Here is a 12,477-nt window from a genome sequence, read left to right on the forward strand (position 1 = left end):
ATTTGAAAATACTTAATTTGAAAAGTATTTTACTTAAAATAAGAAATCAATATTATATTTATTCCTATCAAGAATAATTTTTCTTAAATCAAGATTGATGAATTCTAAAAATTACTTAAAACAATAAATATTTTTCTAGGTAAGACAAAGTTTCTTAAATTAGGTTTCGCAATATTCTTAAAAATACTTATTTTGAGAAATGTTTTACTTAAAATAAGAAGTCAATATCATAATATCTTATCAAGACTATTTTTGCTTAAATTGAGATTCGCAATATTTTTAAAAATACTTATTTTGAGAAATGTTTTACTTAAAATAAGAAGTCAATATCATAATATCTTATCAAGACTATTTTTGCTTAAATTGAGATTCGCAATATTTTTAAAAATACTTATTTTGAGAAATGTTTTACTTAAAATAAGAAGTCAATATTATACTATCTTATCAAGACTATTTTTACTTGAATCAAGATTCGCAATATTCTTAAAAATACTTATTTCGAGAAATGTTTTACTTAAAATAAGAAGTCAATATCATACTATCTTATCAAGACTATTTTTGCTTAAATTGAGATTCGCAATATTTTAAAAAATACTTATTTTGAAAAATGTTTTACTTAAAATAAGAAGTCAATATCATACTATCCTATCAAGACTATTTTTGCTTGAATTCAGATTCGCAATATTCTGATTTTGAGAAATGTTTTACTTAAAATAAGAAGTCAATATCATACTATCTTATCAAGACTATTTTTACTTGAATCAAGATTCGCAATATTCTTTAAAATACTTATTTTGAGAAATGTTTTACTTAAAATAAGAAGTCAATATCATACTATCTTATCAAGACTATTTTTGCTTAAATTGAGATTCGCAATATTTTTAAAAATACTTATTTTGAGAAATGGTTTACTTAAGATAAGAAGTCAATATCATACTATATCCTATCAAGACTATTTTTGCTTGAATTGAAGTCAATTCTATTTTAATATTCTTAAAAATACTTATTTTGAGAAATGTTTTACTTAAAATAGATTGTCAATATCCTTATATTCACACAACGGTATAGAGCAGTTAGCACTTCAGTTTCAACTGATGAAAGAATCTGGGTAATCGAACTGTTTGTGCTTTGAATAATCGATTGCACTGCAACCTAGAGAAAATAATATTGATTTAATATTTTTTATATTCAAGTTTTAATATGTTTAAAAACTAAGTTGTACTTTAGTTGGGGAGCTATGCAGCCTAACAAAAAAATGTTATTTGTAACAATGAAATTGGTCACAAAAAAATGCAACATAAACTTAGAGTGTATAATGCCTAGGCCTAGTACCCAAGTCCTATAGTTACTATAGCTAATAGTCCTGTATAATAACAGTACCAGCAAGGCATAGGAAATAGACGTATTTCTCTAATAAAAAATAGTTTAAAATGCATAATTGTTGTAATTTTAAAGCAAAATGGCTTACCTGTGGAATCTTGTTTCTCTCCTTTAATTTTAGTAGAAAGAAATCAGCATTTTTTATACTATTATCTGCTTGTTCATCCTCTAGTTAGTAGGCCTTCTTGCTGAGCATCAACAAGATAATTAATATTAAACAATCATTAACAGTATAACAATACTAGAATTATCACTACTACTATCGTCAGTTGATAAATCATCCCCGTTATAATAGTTTTTTTCTTCATTAACTTCGTCAGTCTCCTAGTCTAGGCCTAGTTCTACTTCATCCTCAATTGGCATCCTCGTTTTCTCCAGGCATACTTATATACTGATATTTCCATCGTCAACTGCAGGAGGTTGCCGATTGTTATACTCGTCCTTAAAATGGCGTCTTATGACATGCTTGTAAAACGAATTGTAAATTCCAAAGCTTGCCGGGCAGCGAACCACCAATTCCACATGTTACTCGAAAATTCGGAGTATTTCCATGAATTGAATTATAATGCCTTAGCAAATAGGGTAGCAAATACTGTACCTACTTCAGTTTACTGGCACCAACTTATCGCTTTTTTCTGACTGCAACAAACATGTGTCATTATTATTGTCTGTCGTATTACTGTTGGTCCAGACGTTTTATAGATTTGCTTTAACCACCATGGAGGTTTATACCTCCATGCTTTAACGTTGAGCAGTATAATGACCTTATACATTCTGGGTAAAAGGCCAGCGATAAATGTTTGGTTATAGTTGAAAAACAACACTGTGTGTGGTCGATGACCTAGCTCCCGGCGGGATCATGGCCAACGGTTTTTTAAAGTAATCATTCAAAAATCTAGAGTTTGTAAGTAAAAGACACCTTTCATCGCAATTTATATATTAAATGCTTCAATAGGCCTAGTAAGATTAGTCTAATATAATGTCGAAGGAAGACGCTTTGTTGAAGATCCGAGAAATAGATGAAGAAGTGGCCAACATTTTAACAGGTTCGTAGGCCTAATAATTATATTTTAATCTGCCAGCAGTCTAGGCCTAGCCTAGGGCTAGGCTCCTTCCTAGTTAGTAATACTGTAGGCCTGGAACTAGTAGGTCTAGGCTAGCCTACTATGCCTTTTCTGACGGACAGGTGTATAGGTTTAGTGAGGAAAATACGTGTAAATATTGTGTACGTATTTTTAACAGCTTGGTTCGACTCAAGCTAGTGTCATGCACTCCTCCCTTTGACAACTAAAATTAAATAAATGACTTATGAATATTAATTTTTGACATATTAATGCTCTCCTGGCCAGCCCACCCTTTCCCCTTCCTTTTACATTGACCACCTACAAAACTGTAGGCTACATTATTAAAAATTTGAGCTACAGTATATCAAGTTTATGTCCATACATTATTCCACTCATTTAAATAAATTTATATAATATAATGTTTTCAATTTGTTATTTTTGGTTAGGTTCAAAGATAACCCATATGTTGTCAAATCTGTCAAACATATTTGTTGGGAAAAACTCATCAAAAAAAGTCTGCCGACCTTGAAGGTATTTTTAGTGTTTTTTAAAATTTAAAATACAAGTAACATTATGTACATTAAAAAAAAATATCTTAAAGTGTTTTTTTTAAATCAAATTTATCTTAGCTTAAAATTCGAGGTATATACTATGTTTACAATAATTTATTAAAATCAAACAATTAAACAAAATTTACATTTAATTGTATGATTGTTATTATAAACATTGATACGGAATAAAAACATCAATCAGGATTGAACACCGTTTTGCGTATTGTCTTCCTAAATAGTAATATTAAAAATAAATTTAGACCCTAATAATTTAACTAAAAATAATAGATACAGCCAGGCCTGTCTTTGGGATCGGTATAAACAGGGCAAAGTTTGTGATTAAAAAGTTCAAATGCATATTCCACCCACCCTTATGTCTTATAATGTAAAATTATTCTTACCACCGTTCTAATATTGCGTCATGTTTTTGTGTTTACCGCCCCAGATATAGGACTCTAAAACCACACCGTACCCAATTAGTTGATGATGTTACACATATTTAAAATACAGTAATAACTAAAACTATATTAATCTCTTTTCATTTTTAGGAACATGAATAAAGATCCAGAATCCTGGTCTTCACGCCGATCAGGTAATATGCCGGTATTGCTTTTGGACACAGAAATGGCCTACATTAAAGTTTAGCAAACAATTCTAACTACAAAGAAAGCAAAATTAGATGAGGCTCTAGTTACTCTCCTCTCCACTTTTTACCTTCTGGATTTCGATTATCCAAAATGAAAAGAAGTACTGTAGGCCTCACTATCCTTTAACAGTTAGTGATTTGTGATGAAAACACACCTGTACACTTGACAAAGGCTGTTGAATCATCATTAGTATACATTAATAAATTTAAAGACACCTAATAGTTTAAAGCCTAGGTGCGGGAGAAGAATTTTACGAAATTTGTATTTTACCATTTTAATGTTTTTAAGTTTTCTTTTGATGGCATTTTATTATTAATAAAAACAAGTTTGTTTTAAAGAAGTTGTATATATTATTGTACCTAATGTCATGTAAATTGTAGTTCTTAATGAAAATAACAGTATTGTTAATATTATGTTTTATAACATTCTTGAATTTATTTGTTTAAGTAAAATATTACTTAAAATGAGTATTCATTTATCGTTCTTAAAATAAATTTTTAATGATTTATATTTTATAGAATTCTTGTTTAAAGCAATTTTTTTCCCAATATAAGTAAGAATTTACGAATTTTAATTTGATAGAATTCTTGTTTCAAGCAATACTTTTCTTAAAATAAGTAAACATTTACTGGTTTTTATTTGATAGACTTCTTGTTTACTTATTTTAAAAAAAGTTTTGCTTGAAACAAGAATTCTACAAATAAAAATCGGAATAATATTACTTATTTTAAGAAATATATTGCTTGAAACAAGAAAACTAAAAATATAAATCGGAATATTCTTACTTATTTTAAGAAAAATATTGCTTAAAACAAGAATTCTAAAAAAATACAAACCGGAATATTCTTACTTATTTTAAGAAAAATATTGCTTGAAACAAGAATTCTACAAATAAAAATCGGAATATTCTTACTTATTTTAAGAAATATATTGCTTGAAACAAGAATTCAAAAAATACAAATCGGAATATTCTTACTTATTTTAAGAAAAATATTGCTTGAAACAAGAATTCAAAAAATACAAATCGGAATATTCTTACTTATTTTAAGAAAAATATTGCTTGAAACAAGAATTCAAAAAATACAAATCGGAATATTCTTACTTATTTTAAGAAATATATTGCTTGAAACAAGAATATTAAAATTAAAAATCGGAATATTCTTACTTATTTTAAGAAAAATATTGCTTAAAACAAGAATTCTAAAAAATACAAATCGGAATATTCTTACTTATTTTAAGAAAAATATTGCTTGAAACAAGAATTCTACAAATAAAAATCGGAATATTCTTACTTATTTTAAGAAATATTTTGCTTGAAACAAGAATTCAAAAAATACAAATCGGAATATTCTTACTTATTTTAAGAAAAAAATTGCTTGAAACAAGAATTCAAAAAATACAAATCGGAATATTCTTACTTATTTTAAGAAAAATATTGCTTGAAACAAGAATTCAAAAAATACAAATCGGAATATTCTTACTTATTTTAAGAAAAATATTGCTTGAAACAAGAATTCAAAAAATAAAAATCGGAATATTCTTACTTATTTTAAGAAATATCTTGCTTGAAACAAGAATTCAAAAAAATACAAATCGGAATATTCTTACTTATTTTAAGAAATATATTGCTTGAAACAAGAATTCTATAAAATACAAATCGGAATATTCTTACTTATTTTAAGAAATATCTTGCTTGAAACAAGAATTCAAAAAAATACAAATCGGAATATTCTTACTTATTTTAAGAAATATATTGCTTGAAACAAGAATTCTATAAAATACAAATCGGAATATTCTTACTTATTTTAAGAAATATATTGCTTGAAACAAGAATTCAAAAAAATACAAATCGGAATATTCTTACTTATTTTAAGAAAAATATTGCTTGAAACAAGAATTCTATTTTAAAAAATCGATAAATTGTTACTTATTTTAAGGCAGATACTGCTTAAAACAAGAATGAAAAAAGCAATTAAATTCTTGGTAAGAATATTGTTCTTAAAGTATTATTTCTTGGTAAGAATAATTTTCTTGATAAGAATTTGTGTGATTCTTGTTAAGAATTTTACGATTCTTGGTAAGCCAAAAAGTATTGAAATACGGACAAGTCAAAATTTACTTGTTTCAAGAAATATTTTGCTTGAAACAAGTTTTTTTTTTCTTAAAACAAGAATCAGAATTTTGCTGTGTAGTTTTGTTTGTAAACTCCCCAAAGGAATTATTTAGAGACAACAGTGCTTTCAAGATAAAAACAATAACGGGATGTGTTGCATAATCCCAAGTGCTTGTCATTGTCAACAATGTGCGCACGGAATAATTGTATTAAAACTTAATAAGAGTTTATAAGTGAGAATCAAAATCTTAAGGTCTTTAATGAAAGACTGTCTTAAAATTACGTGACAATTCAAAAATACTATTCTCATAATCAGAACTGCAATCAACGCCTACTACAGTTGTATTTAAATCAGGCAATAATTAACATAAATAGTATGTAGAGTGTTTATAAGTATTTGAATTAAATGTATAATGCAACTACGATTAGGCCTAATGATAATAATTATCAATGAAGAAGAATGATTGGAATGAGCGGTTACAAGAAAAAATGGGAACATTTTTTTTTATTGCATACGCATCAAACAGCGGGCAACTGGACAACAATATAGGATGGACAAACCAGGGAGTCTAATTTTACTTATTACTTGCTTACTTACTTACTTACTTACTCTCTGGATCAATAAAAAAATTAATGGCTGACAGCCAATTTTTGATTGGATTATAATATGTCTGTAGTCCTAACAGTTTAAACATTTTTTTTTTAAATTCCAGTCTTTTAGATTAAGGACAAACAGTGTGCATAATTAACAAAAAAAGGTAAAATTAATGAAAAAGGAGGTAATATGGAATACAAAGTGAATTTACAAGATTTAAAAAGGTTACTGATGAAGTTTATCAAAATGTAATGACATTAGACATTTTGAAAAATGTGATAATAATGAAAATAATATGATGATTTTATGGTGATGACATGAAAGATGATATTAATGTGAATAAAAGTTGTGTGTTACGCCACAAAAAAGAGAGAAAAGATAAGAGACAAACATTTTTCTTCCTTCAAGCACTGTCAAAGTAATCATAATACAGGGCCTACATGAGAATCCTAATAATTTAAAATTTCGTCTGCTTTAAGATTGTAGGAATTTTTACCTGTACACAGAAAAAAAAAATTAGATTTGTTTAATTACTGATTGATGACATTCTACTCTTGGGATCGTTTTAACGAATCACATTAATTTCAATTAATTTGACGATAAACCTATATACGATGAGTTTGGCCTCTAAACCGTTCTCTGCTATCTCCACCTGCCTTTTCCAAAAATTACCAAAAGTATACACGTGTTATTTGCAGTAATTCTATAAAGGAAGCCGAATTAATTTGTGATCATTTTAAATTAGGCTTAAAACAACTTACCGACCGTACTGTGTGATACGTGTACAGGTACGTAGCAGCGGTGCTTTTACTTGTCTGTTTTATCCAAATATATATAATGGAGGAATGATACAACATACCTTCACTAATTTTTTTTGATACGTATTGTCATGTAGTAGGCCTTCTTCAACTACCATATGTTTGTGAATCCCATGGTTTTATTTTGTAATTAAACTTTTTATATGCCTATTTAAAAAACATTAAAGGCCCACGCAAATACATGACATTCTATCAAAGTAAATTTACGTCGTTATGTAATATAAATATAATTGGATTGACTTTTTCATGTGCATAATTTACCATTTCGTGGTCCTCTATCTCATTATGATTTATAACTATTATGCCAATAGAAGAAAACATACATGATAGATACTGGGTACTGGTGAGGGGAAAATGGCAAAATCAGCACTGTGGTCAAAGCAATATAGATTATGCTGAAAGTAGGAAGCCTTTTGCTATTTTCCCCTGACCGATATTATTATCTTTCCGAGAGTCATTTTTCGAACGTTGGTTATTATTCTGTTCACAGGGAGAGGCGCTGAGGTGAACTTGAACCGGTGTACAGGCTACCGGAGTAACCTCCTTTCACACGACGGGTGCGTCAACACTTGCGTTTGTATGCGCCTCGGTGTGTATACCTATATACATCTCGGAGTTTAACTGAAGATGTGAAAAGGGTCCTTAACTTTCTAACCCTCAACCAATCTATCGCACCTAATAACTTACCTCGAATCTGTAGCAAACGGCAGTTATCTAATGGCTACCAGGGTTAGACGTTCTCTCAAAAACTTAAGCTGGTAATAATATTATCTACACATCCCATATTGCTTTTTATAGCATAGTGTTACCCTTATTCAAACAATTACCTGTTAGCATTCCTTTCTGATTACCTAACCCAATTGTTTTCCACGGACAAAACTAACTGTATTTTCTAGTGTTTGTACATGCTACAAAATATTTATATAGCGATACAATGATGTCATTGTTGCTTTTGACGGTGTAAACCAAGGTCCAAACGAATCAAAGGGTCTGTTTCTGCTGCAACTGCTCAAAATACGGTATAAAAATACGGTATAAAATACGGTATTTTTTATACCGTATATTTTAGTACCCCGTTTCTGCTAACAATACTTCTTGGGTGGTCGTGTTAAATTTCATCTTTTTTACCCAAATTGCCATTCATTTATTTGATCGATAATTAAAAGTCGCAATAAAGGAAGTTTTACGTCTCACTTTCAACAGCCTAGCCCTAGTGATAGAGATGTTGTGAGAGCACAGAAAACATCGTAATGGGGACAATTAATTCGTTCCCTCCCCGAGTTATTGTATTTTGCAATGTTGTACTGCTTTCGCAGGCTCTTCAGCTTTGAGTTTACTTGCTTTGGAGACAAGTTTATTCCATACTCCTGCTTTATTTTTTTAGAAATGTCTTTATAAATGTGGTTGTCCCTTTTATTACCTTTTAGTTGGTCAGACATTTTAGCTTCCCCACACACATTTATTTAGTAAAACTGTGACGTCTTCGCTCCACATTTTCGCCGAATATATCTATACATGTGTGTAAAGCAGCTAACAGCGACAGAAAATAAAAACACGAATGGTGACCTTTTGTCATGTAAAAAAAAAATACGGTATTTTTTATTGGCAGCAGAAACGGGTACAAAAAATACGGTATAAATTTGTAAATACCGTATTTTATCCACAAATTTTGTGGGGAAAATACGGTATACAAAATACGGTATATTTTTTATGAGCGCAGTTTCTGCTGCCAAAAATATACCGTATATATACGGTATTCAAAAAATACCGTATAATATACGGTATTTAGTTGGCAGCAGAAACAGGGCCAAACAAACACGGTTATCATGAACTTGTTTTATTGACTAATTTTTGTTTCATTTAATTGCAACAGTATCTTTTATCGTTTGACATAAACTTTCAAAACGTGGCTTAGAGAAATTAATTCCGCTGTTTTGGGCTTTTTAGTAGAAGTTTATTGAGATTTGTGTGGATTTATTACAAAATGTGTTGTTTATAATTGTCTTGACGGCAGTAATAGGAACAAATTATATCCGTACTTAAATTACAGAACGCACACCCGAGACAAAACTAAACACCAATAATACTATACCACATATATACTATACACAATGTAGATTTACCCAAAGTCAATTTACTTTCTATTGACTATGATTTAACATATAATATGCACATTTATTAATAATGATAATATTAATGATATTATTAATAATAATTGTAATACGAATTGGATTTCAGGTTTAAAGGGATATAGGCCTACTATGACATGTATTTGAATTATTCTGCGGTTCCTTATTTTGACTTGTACTTTTTAAATTTTATCTGACATCATTTAGTGGACATTTTTTATAAGATTCTAATAGTTTGGACACTTTGTAGGCCTAATTATTTCTTAGTATAGGGTCCTCTTCTCTTTATATAAAATGTTTTCACACTACAATTAATATTCATGGAAAATCATTAATAATAGTATCACAATAATATATAATATCAGACGTATAAGTAATAACCTTATTGGTAATTAACAATCAATCATTATAGGCCTATACTTAATAATAATAATATCAAGTTGATGGACAAACAATTCATAAGAATGGTTTTTACACATATAACGTGTTCTGAATAAGTCAGCGGTTGTTACGAAAACAGAGACCAAATATAACGGAATATTGACAAGTTTGTTTGTCTACGATTTCTGTTTTCGAGGATTGTGCAACCCACAATACAGTAATTTGGTTATGATTTAATAACATAAAGAAAATCAACTTTTATTTATTATTTACTGAACCTCTAATTCCCAAGGTGCGCTATCGTCGTGGTAGAGTAAAAATCTGGAATCTTAAGATTGTACAAGTTTGTTGTTGATGAATCAGAATTAGCGATCGTTATCGGTGATATTTGACATAGATTTTAAAGTATTAGTATTGTAATCAAATTAATCGGGTCATTAACATATAGAGATGGGTCAAAGAAAGGTGTAGGCCTTTTGATTTTTATCAAGATTCCAAAGCAATTATGAATAGTTCTACCGGTGCTTTATTAATCCTAATGACCTTCTAAATTGTAAGACATTACAACTGTCACCACAATGATATTAAAGTTAGATTTGTGAAGAATCGAATTGTAATGTTGTGGAATTTCTCTTCACATTATGGAAAATAAATGAAAATTAATTAGAAAATCTGAAGAAATTAATTATTCATTAATAGAATTAAGAGAAAAAACAAAACGACAAAAAAAAACTGCAATATGGAGGTATAAGCTAGTTTCCACCACGAGAGGAATTAGACCTACTCATAATAGATAGTACTTATACCTAAACTCTCTTAATTCTCTGATAATTGGGTACTAAAGCCTATAATCAAATACAATAATAACGACAACAAAAAACTTAAATAGGTATAGGTATATGACAGTTGCCACCACAAGCAGAATTAGGCCTACTCTATATTTAAACTCTCTCAATTCTTTGAAAATTCGGCAATAAAGCCTAATATCAAATAAATACAACGTAGAATTAAGTTCTAAACTATATCACATTTAGTTTAGTTAAACATTATTATATTAAAATATTTTTTTCTTTTAAATCTATGGTATATTTCATGGATTGGAAGGTCATGATAAAAATGCAAGTTTAACTCAATCATTAACCCCAACATGCACTAATTCTAAATTAGAATTCCCGATAATTTAGATTTAGTTTCGATACGTATAAAAATGGATTGAAACTGAAAGGTAGTTTCCCAGATAAGATAATAATAAATATCATATCGTTGCTGCACGATGTGGACACGGTACGAGGTAAGTGTCGGTAAACATCAGATTAAAATTATAGTCTGCTTTTGAATTGGGCCCATTTTAGCGCGCTTTCGAAACACAACATGTAGATTAAGCAGAGGTATATCATATCATTGCTGCCAAAAACGAAACCCTGTAATAGTATAGGCCATTGACATGTAGATCCTCTCATTACTATTAGGCCTATCAATGCTAACAGATCGGTGATTGTGAGGTCCAAGGAAGTTTAGTTGAGAATGATAATTTGGCGCTTCCTCATTTAAACATCTAGCTGTTATTCTTTAAAGATATTTGTCCTCCCTAACAAATATTTTATTTTACATTTTTTGTTGAATATACCATTTTAATGTAAAATAATAGTTAATCACTTTTAATTTAAAGCAAAACATATCTAAATTGTCAGAAAACGGTTTTTGAATTAAATTAACCATTCCTTTTGTCTTTTTATAAATGAAAAACTTATTTTTGTTGATTTGTTTTTCTACAGAAATGAATAACTGTATAAAAACTGCAAAATGGCCTATTCAAAGTCTGACTTTGTTTAATCTTTATTTTTCAGGTTTTTGGGGGACAATATCTTGAAATTATATATTTTAATTTCAAGCAGAGATATAATAGAACGAAATTTTCATTTTAAATACAGATTTCTAGACTGATTTTAAATACGTAGCACTCTGTATGACAAGGAGAGTGTGAATTTACGCTTTACATCTAATGACTACCCATTCGTCTGTGTTTATCCTACTTTAACCTTACAGATAAATTATCTAAAAGTGAAACTATATGTCATTATCAAATCAGTTACACTTGATATATAAATCGAGTGTTTCATCTACTTGAATTTGACAGACTAGTAAAACACGATGAGGACAATTTTGATCCCTGTTAACATGAAGGAATACGGTACGTACTTTGCCAGTTAATTACAATTATTACATAAAAGAATCTAAAATTGTTTTATCTAAAAATTGAATATAACAGTAGATTTGTTCTTTATATTAACGATTAAGAAAGAAGTATTGGGGGAGTTGAGTCCAAGTTTGTTTTTTTTTTCTTTTATTCGGTACAATTAATATACCAAGGATTACTCATAAAGCAACAAAAAATTAATTGCAATGGGGTCCTTATAAAAAAAAAAACCAGAAAGTAACTGATCACAACGTAAAAAAAAAAAATTTAACATTCAGCTGAAATAATGTTAAATGGATTAAAATTATCTAATTGTTTTGAATAGGCACAACTGTTGAATTTGGCTAATAAATGGTTGGTACTGATATAGCAGATACCCGTGTCACCCTGGAGTTTTTACTAGAGGACGTGGAAGGGATATGGTGCATACTGTATAACACTAGGTCTAGGCCTACAACAGAAAAGGTCATAAGTACAGGTTTTATACATTATTATGAATTCAATGAGGAAGTACTGTACTTGTTCCTTAAGGTACTCAACTGAACATAAAAAAATAATCATGAATTCATCCGAAAATTATAACCTAAACACACGGAACTAAA

General features: G+C 29.1%; 1 protein-coding gene and 1 long non-coding RNA gene across 3 annotated transcripts in view; one reads left to right on the top strand and one right to left on the bottom strand.

The window, feature by feature from the left end:
* The window catches only part of LOC140046989 (uncharacterized), a 29,345-nt gene extending 21,434 nt beyond the window's left edge, over nt 1-7,911 (bottom strand). Inside the window, exons 1-2 of one of the 2 annotated variants that reach the window (XM_072091782.1) lie at nt 1,469-2,164; nt 1,025-1,152 (exon numbers count right to left, since the gene is read on the bottom strand). The gene's annotated coding sequence lies outside the window, so the exon portion shown is untranslated. Of the gene's footprint in view, nt 1-1,024; nt 1,153-1,468; nt 2,165-7,855 lie in introns of those variants that run through there. The other variant, XM_072091783.1, reaches the window with a different exon arrangement.
* On the top strand, nt 2,222-4,128 carry LOC140046990 (uncharacterized). The gene is made up of 3 exons (XR_011844888.1): nt 2,222-2,426; nt 2,891-2,975; nt 3,544-4,128. It is a non-coding gene; the product is annotated as an uncharacterized lncRNA (long non-coding RNA).
* Nucleotides 7,912-12,477: the final 4,566 nt, after the last annotated feature.

This window comes from Antedon mediterranea, chromosome 4 (genome assembly GCF_964355755.1).
Source record: "Antedon mediterranea chromosome 4, ecAntMedi1.1, whole genome shotgun sequence".
In the NCBI taxonomy this organism is placed as follows: Eukaryota; Metazoa; Echinodermata; class Crinoidea; order Comatulida; family Antedonidae; genus Antedon; species Antedon mediterranea.